Genomic DNA, 11,293 nt, shown 5'->3' on the forward strand with positions numbered 1-11,293 from the left:
CACATTCAAGTGTTCAAAGCTGCCCAGGTACTATCATACTGTACATGAGTGTACCATTTGACATGCATTTGTGTAGGTCAATGTAAAGTCCTGCATACATGTACTGCATTTGATAGCAATTTACTCATTGTTTTCTTAATTTGGACTAAACATATGATTAAAATCACATGTCTACAGCTCTTCCCAACAGCCTAACAGCCAAATAGATCTTTTAAAATGTATTCAGATAAAAACAGCACAGCCTTCTCAGGTCAAGCAAGTCATGAAGAGATACATAAATCAGTTTTTAAAAGGGCAAGTCAACCCCATTTATCAAATAGGAGGACAGCTACAATTAGATGATCATTAATTTTCAGTGCTTGAATATTTGAGCAAGTAGTAGCAACAGCCACAAAAATTAGGTCCCTGATCTTGGTCACTCACTCAGGACATGCAAAGATTATGCAAAATTGGTATGCACAAGTGTAAGCTAAATCTGCTACTGCACATTTAATTTAAGTTAAAAAAAAGGGAAACTGTTCCTACAGAAACTATCAACTCTTTTTCTGTTATCATGCATTGTTTCAAACAGGAAACCTGATGCACCTGATCATTTTATGCAATTCACACCAAAGATAGGTAATTTCCCTTAGCATTTCTTTAGGAACATTGACATCCCTCATTTCAGAACACCTAAACGTGTTTCAAAACAAGTAATGCTTACTCCACTTGCTAACACAGCATGTAGTGTTTGTAAAGATCCAAAAAGCCATATCCACAAAAGAAAAACAGGTTGTATTTTTACCACAGCAGAAGTCTGCAAGTATCTACTTCTTTTCTAACAGCTACTACTAAAATACTAGATTATCAAACCTAATAATTAATACTGAAATCTACATTTCTCCTAATGCTAACAAACTCATGCAGAAAGTACCCCTCAGAGATGCAGTCCTCCTAGACTCACAGAATGGTCTGGGTTGGAAATGATCTTTAAATCACCTAGTTCCAACACCTGTGCCATACGGAGGGACATCTTCCACTGGATGAGGTGGCTCAAACCTTTGAATGTGTCATCTGTGTTCCACTACTCAAGGTGGAAGCAGTCACGATGTCAGACACTGAGTTGCACACAAAATCTTCCACATAAAAAAAGAAACCCTACAGCCCAGTTATAATTTCAGCAAATAAATCCTTGACCAGAGGTATAACAGAAAAAAAAAAGAACCTTGGTCACCACCACGATGGCTAGTTTTATATCCTTCAGCTGCATTGGTTCAGCGGAATTTCGCTACAAGAACCACCTCCTTATAAAAATAGCCTCTATCAAAAGACAAGCATGATTCCATTAAATTTTCTTTCAGTTTGCTCAACTGTTACAGAAAAAATTCAGCTACTCAGTTGGTTAATGAGGCTGTAATTCTCATCTTGCCTACCAACATCTCAACCATGGATGCAGTCCAAGGCAAGTGCTATTGCTATGCCAAGTTTCACAGTTTAGCTATCTGAATGCAAAAGCAGCTTCTAAAGTCTTCTTCACTTTATGCAGTTTACTTTGTCAGCAGATTTCCAGTTCCCTTCAGAATGGGTGCTCTGGCCAGATTAGCAACAGCAGTTTTAGGTCACGATCTCAATTTGGGCTTGCAGTTCAAGGTAAAAGCACATCAAAATTAAAAAGTTCCACTCATTAATAAACTAATTTCTTCTCTACTGCATGCAAGCAGTACACACATAGTCTGTTACAAGCAGCATATGGTGTTTTAGAGTTATGACTTTAGCTATCCCTCTTTTGGAAACAGAAAGAGGCTTCTAACGCTTATTTGGGCAGAAATGAACCACAGCAGGATGTCTGATGAGATTTCTACACGTTACTAGAGATAAAAGTAATGCCTTAATTACAATTATAGTGGGTATTACAATTCTAAAATTTAAATACAAAGATTTAAAAGCTCTTCTTAAATCAACTGTGACACAACCAATAAGTGTTCACCTCTAGTTATGCTTGCTGGCTTCAAGAGCTGAGATGAACAGTAGATACAGAAAATTTAAATAAATCCCAAGATCTTACTCTGCCTTTAAACTGAGTTGATGCATATTTAATGTTAATGGATAAATAAAAACAGAGGTCAGAACAATAGTTTTCTGGCATTTCAACAGGACAAATGAAATGGACTGCACTGAAACAAAGAGTCCATTACAAAACTAAAATGGGAACATAAAAAGAAGGCATATATGCTACTAGCATTCCTGCCATCTGTTACCCATTTCAGTTCAATGGCTATGCACGTATATGCTCAAAGAAAATTCAGAAATCCAAACACTGCACTTACAATCTCTTCCTCTGCTATGATGGATGGCCCCAATACCTACTCCCTCCTGCACTCATCTTCCTTGCCAGAAACACTCTTTAGTAGACCAGGGATTCAAGGGACCACCTTCTCTTCCTCGCCACTTCCATGCAGTTGTCACAGGGTCACCTGGAGCAGTGTTGCAGGAACCTTAACTACTTCTGTAGGTAAATAAGTACATTCATGCCCCACTGTTCCATGAGTTATCAAAAGCTATAAGGCCATTCAGCACACTCTTCTCCAAAGAAGTTAATTAAGTCCAGGCATAGTGGTGTCTGCAGCATGTAAGGGAGAAGACTAACTTCAAGAATGCATTCAGAGGTACCCTGAAATTAAGTTAATAACAAATAAGAACTGAAGGAGTGCTCCACTTTGGTACAGAAGCTAAAAATCACATGCCACAAACACTTAAAAAAACAGAACTGGCAAGCTTACAAGACCAAGTTTGAACAGTAGGCATACAAAGCCTTGCCCCTTTTTCTGATCTTTAGGTACTTATTTTTTCATTTTTGGTATCCATTGCAACAAATCTAAAACAGGGAATTTAATTTCTTGAAGGAATTTTATAGTTCTATTATTAACAAGAGACATTATAATGAAATCCTTACCTGACTTTGTCTACATGAAGATATGTTAACAGTGAGCCAACATAACACAAAAACAAAACCCTGTAGCCTCCTGCTTGCAAAGGTTGACTGCCCAAATCTCACTGTACAGAGAGACAAGTCTAGGTTCAACACTGTCAAAAACATATGTTTCCCTGCAAAACTCCATTTAGATACCATGAATGCTAATGTTTGGAACGTACCCACTACTGATTCTGAAATTAAAGACAAGGCCAGCCTAAGGAGCCCCCTTTCAAATGTTCATGCCCCACGGCATGTAGGTACAGTCCAAGTACCTGAAAAACCCACTGGAATCACTACCTCATCATGGCAATTCAGCAAGGTGGAAATGGCACAGACTATTCAAGTACCTTCTGTCAGGCCTCCTCCTCTACCTCACTTCAGGTATTATGGCATAAGTTTTCATCAATACATATAATAAACAACAGGCAACTATAAAAAAAATCAAAACACAGGACAGATGACTCCAACTACCCCTTTCTGAACATAATTCTACTCCTGAAAAAATATATAAGAACAGTACTGGAAAATACAATCAGCAGGGACACTACTGGTAGAGAAGCTGAATTTTCATTACTTTTCCCTTTCCATGGCTGAATCTCCTCCTCTCAAACCTTACAAGTTAAAATGACTAAGGCATTTGTTTAAAAGTATTTAACTGCATTTCCAAGAAATCAACTCTGTTCATCCATTCTGTAAAATAAATCCTATTAATTTCACTTCTGACCACGAGATTTGAAGTCAGTAGTCCTGCATTCATGCAATGGCAATTTCATTCCACAAAAATGCATAAAGCTTATTCAGATAAATCTGAGTAAGTACCTAGTTAAAGAAACTCATCCTGATGACTCTGAAAGAAAATGCAGCTAGCATAGACCTACCAGAAAGGCTGGTCAACACAGTGAATATTCCAGTACACCCTGAATACCCTTTCCTACCTCTGTGTGGACTGTTTTGTAACATATTTGAATGTTAAAAAATTCCCTGTTTTACCGATATTCAGGCAGTAAGCATTCACAAAACTGCATATACACACTCTACAGTATGTTACAGCAATTCAGTTGGTTTTCACAGTATAACACTTTCTACCTGTACTTCATGATCAGCTGAAGAAGTCAGGAAGGTGTCTTAAGACCACAGTACCACATCTCAGCACTTTAGTATTTTCTAGCTTCTGAGTCATAGTCAGCTGTTGCAGGCTTACTGGGATATACCTATTTCTTTGCTAAATGCAGCAATCCAAGTTACCTGCTCTTGCAATCTCTGACAGCCTCATCTAGTCCAAGAATCTCTCAGCTGTTTCTAATCACCAGTTGGACTACTTGAGCCATGAGCAATATCAGGACCGTGTGAGGGAATGGAGAATCAGTATCACCAATGTTTTACAAAGTGAATGGGAACTGATCCTAGGCTGGTGCACTCACCACCAGCACATTTAAACACATAACTCTCATCTCAACTTTTATTAAGGAAATATAGCTTTTTTTCAAACCCTGATTACATCCAGGCTTACTATGACTACTAAAACAAAATAAAACCCCTGTTGCTTAAGTATAGGAGGACCATGAGGAACAGTGGCTCACACAGAACAGGAAATAGTGCAATACTAGTTTAATCTCCATCTGGAAAATTTCAGCTTGTTCCCAACCTGAGTTTTTCAAATGTATGCAAGTAAGATCTCCCCATTACAGTTTTTCACATTACATAATTACTGCTCTTAAAACTCCACATATTTTGCCAGCCAAGTCAGATTTAGACTGCAAGCTACTTCAAAAACTTAATGTGGGGTTAGAATCCTTAAATAAGCTTCTGAAAAGTATGCTTAAGATTTCTGCCATGAGCTGCTTCTGTTTCACTTGGTTTTAAAGCTCAAAAACTGCACTCCATACAAAAACACTATGAAAGCCAAGTGTTTCACTGAGGTCATCTTTCCAACACGTAGTTATTGTATGCCAAAAAATCTGTGTGAAACACATGCACTTCCAAACACAACGAAAACCAACAATTAGCTGTTCTCTGATCAGAGACTGTCAAATTTAGCATCACATTTATTTGTTCAGTGGCAAAGTTATTAGATGCAAGGAGTCCCTACAAATCAACAATAATGCTTACTGGGCAAAAGCAGTTTGCTCGATATTGGCAGTTTCTCTGAGCTTCAGTGGGAATCAATAAGGAACCCTACCTATGTTTTTTTAGCCACAACACACTCAAGATGGCTTTCAAAATTTCAACAAGGATGAAGCCACGAGACGTCTTGATCTGCCCCACCAGCTGTATTAGCTAAAACTTACAAGTTCTCCTACACCAGTTTGTCTAGAACTAATCCTTCTGGGTACATCAAATTAGGTAGATTTACAGGCAACAGATCAAAAAAACATGTTGCACCTTCTTTCAAAACGGGAACTACAGATGTCAAAACCCAAAACACCATCAGCTAATCCTGCTGGATAGTGTTGTGATTTTTTAACTGATTTGAGGGCTCTCAGGAAAAGAAATCTCTGTGCACTGAGGTAACATTCTCTCACTTTTCAAGTGTTAGCAACAGCTGATAACACTCACTTGCCTTCTGTAGATACTACCATCTATTAGAAAAGCATTTCAGTAAAAGCGAAGATGGCAATAAAGCCATACTGAAATGTATATGCATCACAAACTCAGTTTATCCATTAGCTCACAATCAGTTTTATTGCTGTGAAGAACATCAGTGGCCACAAATATAATCAAAAGTTATTAAGAAGGACAGAAAAGCTGAACTATTCCTTGGGCTTTTAGAGCACTAGATTACATATCATCTATTTCCTACTTAGTCCCCAAATAAAGCATGCTTAGCTCTGCTCCCCCAAAAATCTAGCTTATTATTACAAGAACTTTAATACAACTCAGCCTAGACCTCTACTGTAGTTTGAATATTGCCATTCAGAAACCCGGGACATAATTTGAAAGCATTTTCTCTCTTTTTTTATACAGATGCTCCTGATCTAGTGGCTTTTTAGAACAATTTCAACTCAGAACATCTGGATCAGCCAGCTCAATCTGAAATATGCTAGATCCCAATTTTTGAAGAGACAGCAAGTAAATCAATGACAACAAAATACTGATAAAAGTATCTTTCTCCCTCACTTAAAAACCAGCATTTGGAATGAATCCAGAAAAGAATGAAACTCACCATTTGCATTAGTATGGTATAGTCACAATAAATTTACATGCAGAAAAATTATACTAGCATGATTACACTAACAGTAAGAGATTTAGGCAAACAGGAATATATTGAAGAAGTACCCACCACAAAGACTAAAGCAATTAGAAATCTCCACTGCATATGTAAAGGATCAACCACTCCACGAGAACAAACCCACAAAATTAAGACATCTATTGCTGAAGCAGAAATATCCACATAAGTACAAACAGAAGACATTTGAAAGGGGCATTAGAGATGCACTTTGTCAGATTATAACATGTATGATAAAATTCCTTAGCAGTTTCAAGGTCATTTGTATGTGTCCATAGTTACAAGTGGTCCATATATCGTAGCAAAACTTCAAATATCTGTATTTCTCTCTGATTAAGTAATATCCCATTTTAAACAGTGCACACAGAATTACCAATTCTGTATTCACAAACAAAGTTATTTATGTATAACAGCTATAAACCAGTTTCAAAGTCCACCCCTAGAGCTACCAGCTCTAATACAACATTTCTGAAAGGTCAGATAAAAGAGGGATGAAAAAACTGAATGTAACTTCAGGATTCAAAATGCATGGGATTAAAAGAAAAAAGTGAAAACTGAAGCTCTAAGTAATACCTTGGTGTCTGTTTACTCAACCAAACATGCACCCAGTTACTGGAACACTTCTGGGCTCCTTCGGTTTAATTTAAAACTGGCCATCAAAGCAGACACAAATCAAGTCAAGTGGCGTGGAGTTTTTCAGCACAAAAAAAAAATCAGAAACTGGCCACCTTTCAAGAAAATATTCATATCTCCTGAAATACCCACCTAATCAGGTGTTGCCACTTTACCAAATATAGCGTTTAAGAAAACCAGCTCCCGAAGTCCTGCCCTATGCAGCTACTAAACCATACTACCAAAGCTGTCTTCAAAACTTCATAAATATAACAATGCCTTTTAGCCTTACAACTACAAGACTACTTCATAAAAAAAAATTTTTGCTGCCTATTGTTTTGTGTGGTTTCTGGATAGCTTTTTTTTTTTTTAATATATATCAGCTTTCCTCTCCTAAGAGGTTACACCTGTATTTAAATGGGCGCACATGGAGGTTGCAGAGGTGAAAGGGGTACCAAGCTGCCTGGCTGCTAGAGTTCTCACCACCAGAGCTATGCCGATTAAACGAAATCAACTCACTCCTCACGCACACGACGTGGGAAGGGGATTCATTTTTTTTTTTTTCCCAGTGGCAAGAAAAGCGGGCAATACACACCCCTACAAAGAGCAGCGATGACGGGGGGACGATCGCTCAGCCAGACCCAGGGCGGCCGCGCCTCCTCAGGCACAAAGTACCCCCGAAATAAAATAAAAGCAGACGAACCGCGCACCGTGCCGCCCCCATCCCCCTCCACCCCTCGGCTCTCTTCTCCAGCGCGGCAATTTTCAGACCCGGCAGGGCCGACTCCCAGGGCGGGACCCTCCGCACCCTCCCCCCCCAGGGCGGGGTGCGGCGATCAGAGCGCACCGGGTGTTCTGCCGGGGTCGCCGCTCCCCTCCCCATCGCCGGGAGCGCTGCCACAGCCCCGCAGCGCCCCCGGCCCGGCTCCCCCCGAGCCCCGCGGTCGCACCGGGAGCGGCGGGCACCGCGCAGCCCCGGCGGCAGCACCTCCGCAGCCAGCGACAGCCCCCGAGGGGCTCCACCGCGCCTCTCTCGACTGCCCCGCCAGGCCCGGGGGCGCGGTCAGAGGATGGGTACAGACAGTAGGGTGGACATGAGCACTCCGAGTAGTGCGACGCCAGGCAGGGACAAAGGGGAAGGGGAGTTGCAGCCTGCGGGAAAAATAGGAGCGACGCTCCAGCGGCAGGGCCACGCTAAAGAAATAGGTGGGGTGAAAGATCATTCAACGGATGCTGCAGACTAAACAAAGGCTTTACTGAACAGTTTTTGTCTGAGGAACAGGTGCTTGACTAGCCCAATTAGCACCACACGGAAAAGAGGGGAGCGGAGCAGAGCAAATAGTCACAAAATCCTAAAGGGTAAAGCAAAAAGCGATTAAACCCATACAGTATGACTCAGGAGGAGAGACAGAAGAACTGATCGCAGAAAAAAAGCCCCACTGTCAGCAACAGGAAGCCCCTCTTGATCTAACACCACCAGTATCCCGGAGTTTGCAACCGACACCGCACCAAGCCAGTCCTGGCGGAAAGCCCCGGCCACCTACAGCAGCAGGAGAGGGTGATCCACTCGCGCCATGTTTTACCCCTGTTCCAGGCGGGACCCTGGTCATGCGCCCGCGGCCCCCGCCCAGGCCGCCTCCCTTCCCGCCGCACTCCCCGGGTGGGATACAGCCCCCTCCGGCTCCACTTCTCCTCTCCCGCCCCATGGCGAGTCCGGCGTCCCGCCGCCCGCGGCTAGGACCACACGGCTCCCCGTAAGCCCCAGCTCCGTCCCCAGCCCCTCCACCTGCCCTTCCTTCAGCAACCCAGGACCGGCGGTGCACGTGCTCGCTGTCCCGGGGATGCGCGGTCACCGCTGCTGCCGCCCGATGCTCCGAGCGGAGCGGGGGGAAGGTGTCTGCTGCTCCGAGGGAGCCGCGGAGCGCCCCGCAGCCACCTCACCTGATGGCTCCGGTGATGCCGGTGCGGCCGCTGCCCCACCGACGCAACCACACTAGCGGCACCAGAAAGCGAATGGCCCAGTGACTGGCTTATAAAGGCACCACAGCCCGCCCCCTTGGCCGCCGCCTGAGTGACGCTGCCGGCGGCCACTCAAGAAGCCCCGCGCCCTCGGGGCCGCGCCCCCAGGTAGTGCGGGCACCCCACGGCGGCCGCCCCGCTCCCCTCCGCGGAGCCAAGGCTGGGCGGGCCCTATGCCACCACTATCTCGGAGCACCTGCGGGCGCTGGGGAGACCGAGGAGCGGAGTCCGCTGAGCAGGATGGGGGGGAGCTTGCCTTTCGAGTCCCCGGTGGGATCAGCGGCAGGACCCCCACAATGCTTGCTCGTCTCCCCAAGGTTACCGACTAGCCGCCTTTCCCTGTAAAATGCCGAACCCCGGAGGTCAGACGCTGCCTCCTCTCCGAAAATGGCTCGGTGGGGCAGACGAACCCGCAACTCGCCTGTCAGACGGGGGGGCGCAGCGGGAGCGAGCGACCCGCGACGAGCAGCCGTGCTGGCTCAGAGCCCCTCCTTCCTCCCCCCGCCACGGGCATTAGCCATTCCGAAAGCACTGTCCCGTTTTCCCGACGGCGTCCGACAGCGAGGGGAACCTTCCTCCGCCCCCCGCAAGGTTCGGCTGCCGAGCCCCGCGGCCGCACTCCAAGGCTAAGCTCCTTCGGGCCGCTCCTCCCGCGCGGGCAGCGCTCCAGCGAGTGCCCGAGGGAATGTCGCTGGGAGAAGGGAGTCCTATCCCCGCGGGAGCGCATGGCTTGGTGTGCTCCCCGCCCTCCTGGCGCTCCAAAGACTAGTGAAAATAAATCTTCTCACCGCCGGTCCTTGGAAACGACGGAACACGTTCAACTACCAATTTGCCGCGCTTATAGCGCTCTCACATTAGTTATTTTCGTACGTGAAATAGGTGGGTACGGTGTAACGTGTTGGGCATAAATTAAACAACAACGGCAGTGCTCGGGGCCGGTCCTTGCCGGTAGCGCACACGCCGCAGCGCCGGCGTTTACCATCGCCGCCTCCTCCTCCTTCTGCCCAAACCCTCCCACTGCCGCGGGGAAGGAGGACGAGAGGACGGGAGACGCGCCCGAGGACGGGACGCCCTGTCCCTTCCTTTGCCCGGAGCCCCGCTGGGACCCCCGCCGCGGTTGCCGGATGCAAACTTCCCCCGCGCACGCCGGTGGCCGGTGGCCGCTGTCCGCGTCTCCGCCACCCCGGTAGGACCACGGACAGAGATCGGGGCCGCCCCGCCCACGCCGCCCGGGCACCGCCACGCAGCGCTCCGACGCCCCGAACAAAGGGACGCGCCCCCTACCCCGGCGGGTTATTCATCCCCGCGAAGAGACGTGGCCCCCCTTCAAAGACGGTCATCGACTTCTCCCCGGGAGAGCTCAGCGGCTCTCCCCACCCCGCCGCCCGCCCTCCGCGCCCGCTGACAATACGACCGGCCGCGTCTTTGTGCGCCGTGGCCCGCAGCCGCCTCCCAGCCCCGCAGGAAGCCGCGAAATGCCGTGCGGCTCTAATGCAATTAGGCGCGGGGAGCCTTATCCCGGCTAATCTGCAAATGCGGGTTTATCTCCTCAAAGTGATACCGTCTCCCTTCACCCGCGCGGTGCCGGTCCGTCCCCTCGGATGCTCCCCGCAAAGAGACCGATCCAAAACCCGAGGGGCGCGGAGACGCTGGAACTTTACAGCTGGGCCAGCCCAGGTGGGGATGCGCACGCCGTCCTGCGTGGCCGCGATGCGGTCCCCCAGTTTCAGCGGCTGCCCTCCCCACGCTGCAAATACTTCCAGCAACTCAGCTCCGCGGGCACGCTGCCATACCCACGAACTGCCTCATTCAGCGCCGTCGGCACGAACGGTGTCGATACGGAGCAAACACAGGTGATCAATGTCATTCTACACAGCATGCACCGCTGGAATGGGAAGCGTGGACCCTATCGCACACATGTAATAAATGAAAGAATGAAGCCACAACTTACCTTCCTCTCCTCGGCTTAAAAAAAAAAAAAAAGTAACGGTGCAGTTCTCCCAATAAGGAGTAAGAGGCAGATGGATAGTTCTCTCAAGACAAGAGCTAAATTGGGGAGAGTTCTAAAAGGAAGTAAATAAAAACCAAACCAAAATAAAACCAAAAAGTCCTTTCCCTCCCCCACCCCCGACAGTCCAATACTGGCGGAAAAAAAAAAATCAAAAATAAAAAAAAATGGAAAAATAAATAATGAAAAAGGGAGAACTCAGAGAGTGACAGGACGACTCTCCTTTCGCAACCCAATGGAACAAAAAGAGGGGAGGGAGAAATGAAGGAACAAAGAAAAGAGGGATGGAAGGGCGATTTTAAAGATGCTCTCTCTCTCTCGCTCTCCCCCTCGCTCCCTGCCGGTCACTTCCTAGCGGCTCGCCACCCGAGCCAACTGCAGCATCGCGGAGAGCGCGGGGGGCCACGGGGGGAGGACGCCGTGCGGTGCGATGCCGCGCCGTGCCTCGCCGGGAGGCGGACCGCTCCGCAGATTT

At 46.9% G+C, this 11,293-nt stretch overlaps 1 protein-coding gene across 7 annotated transcripts in view; it reads right to left on the reverse strand.

Annotated features, from left to right (window-relative positions):
- ELAVL2 (ELAV like RNA binding protein 2) overlaps positions 1-11,293 on the reverse strand; it is a 111,577-nt gene that overhangs the window by 78,446 nt on the left and 21,838 nt on the right. The window contains exon 1 of one of the 7 annotated variants that reach the window (XM_027652465.1): positions 10,762-11,254. The exons of 2 other annotated variants lie outside the window; for them this stretch is intronic. The gene's annotated coding sequence lies outside the window, so the exon portion shown is untranslated. Of the gene's footprint in view, positions 1-8,732; positions 8,845-10,761; positions 11,255-11,293 lie in introns of those variants that run through there. 4 more of the 7 variants (XM_027652472.1, XM_027652473.1, XM_027652470.1 and 1 more) reach the window with 4 other exon arrangements.

The sequence above is a fragment of the Corapipo altera genome, unplaced genomic scaffold (genome assembly GCF_003945725.1).
Source record: "Corapipo altera isolate COAL_440 unplaced genomic scaffold, ASM394572v1 61286, whole genome shotgun sequence".
Taxonomy (NCBI): Eukaryota; Metazoa; Chordata; class Aves; order Passeriformes; family Pipridae; genus Corapipo; species Corapipo altera.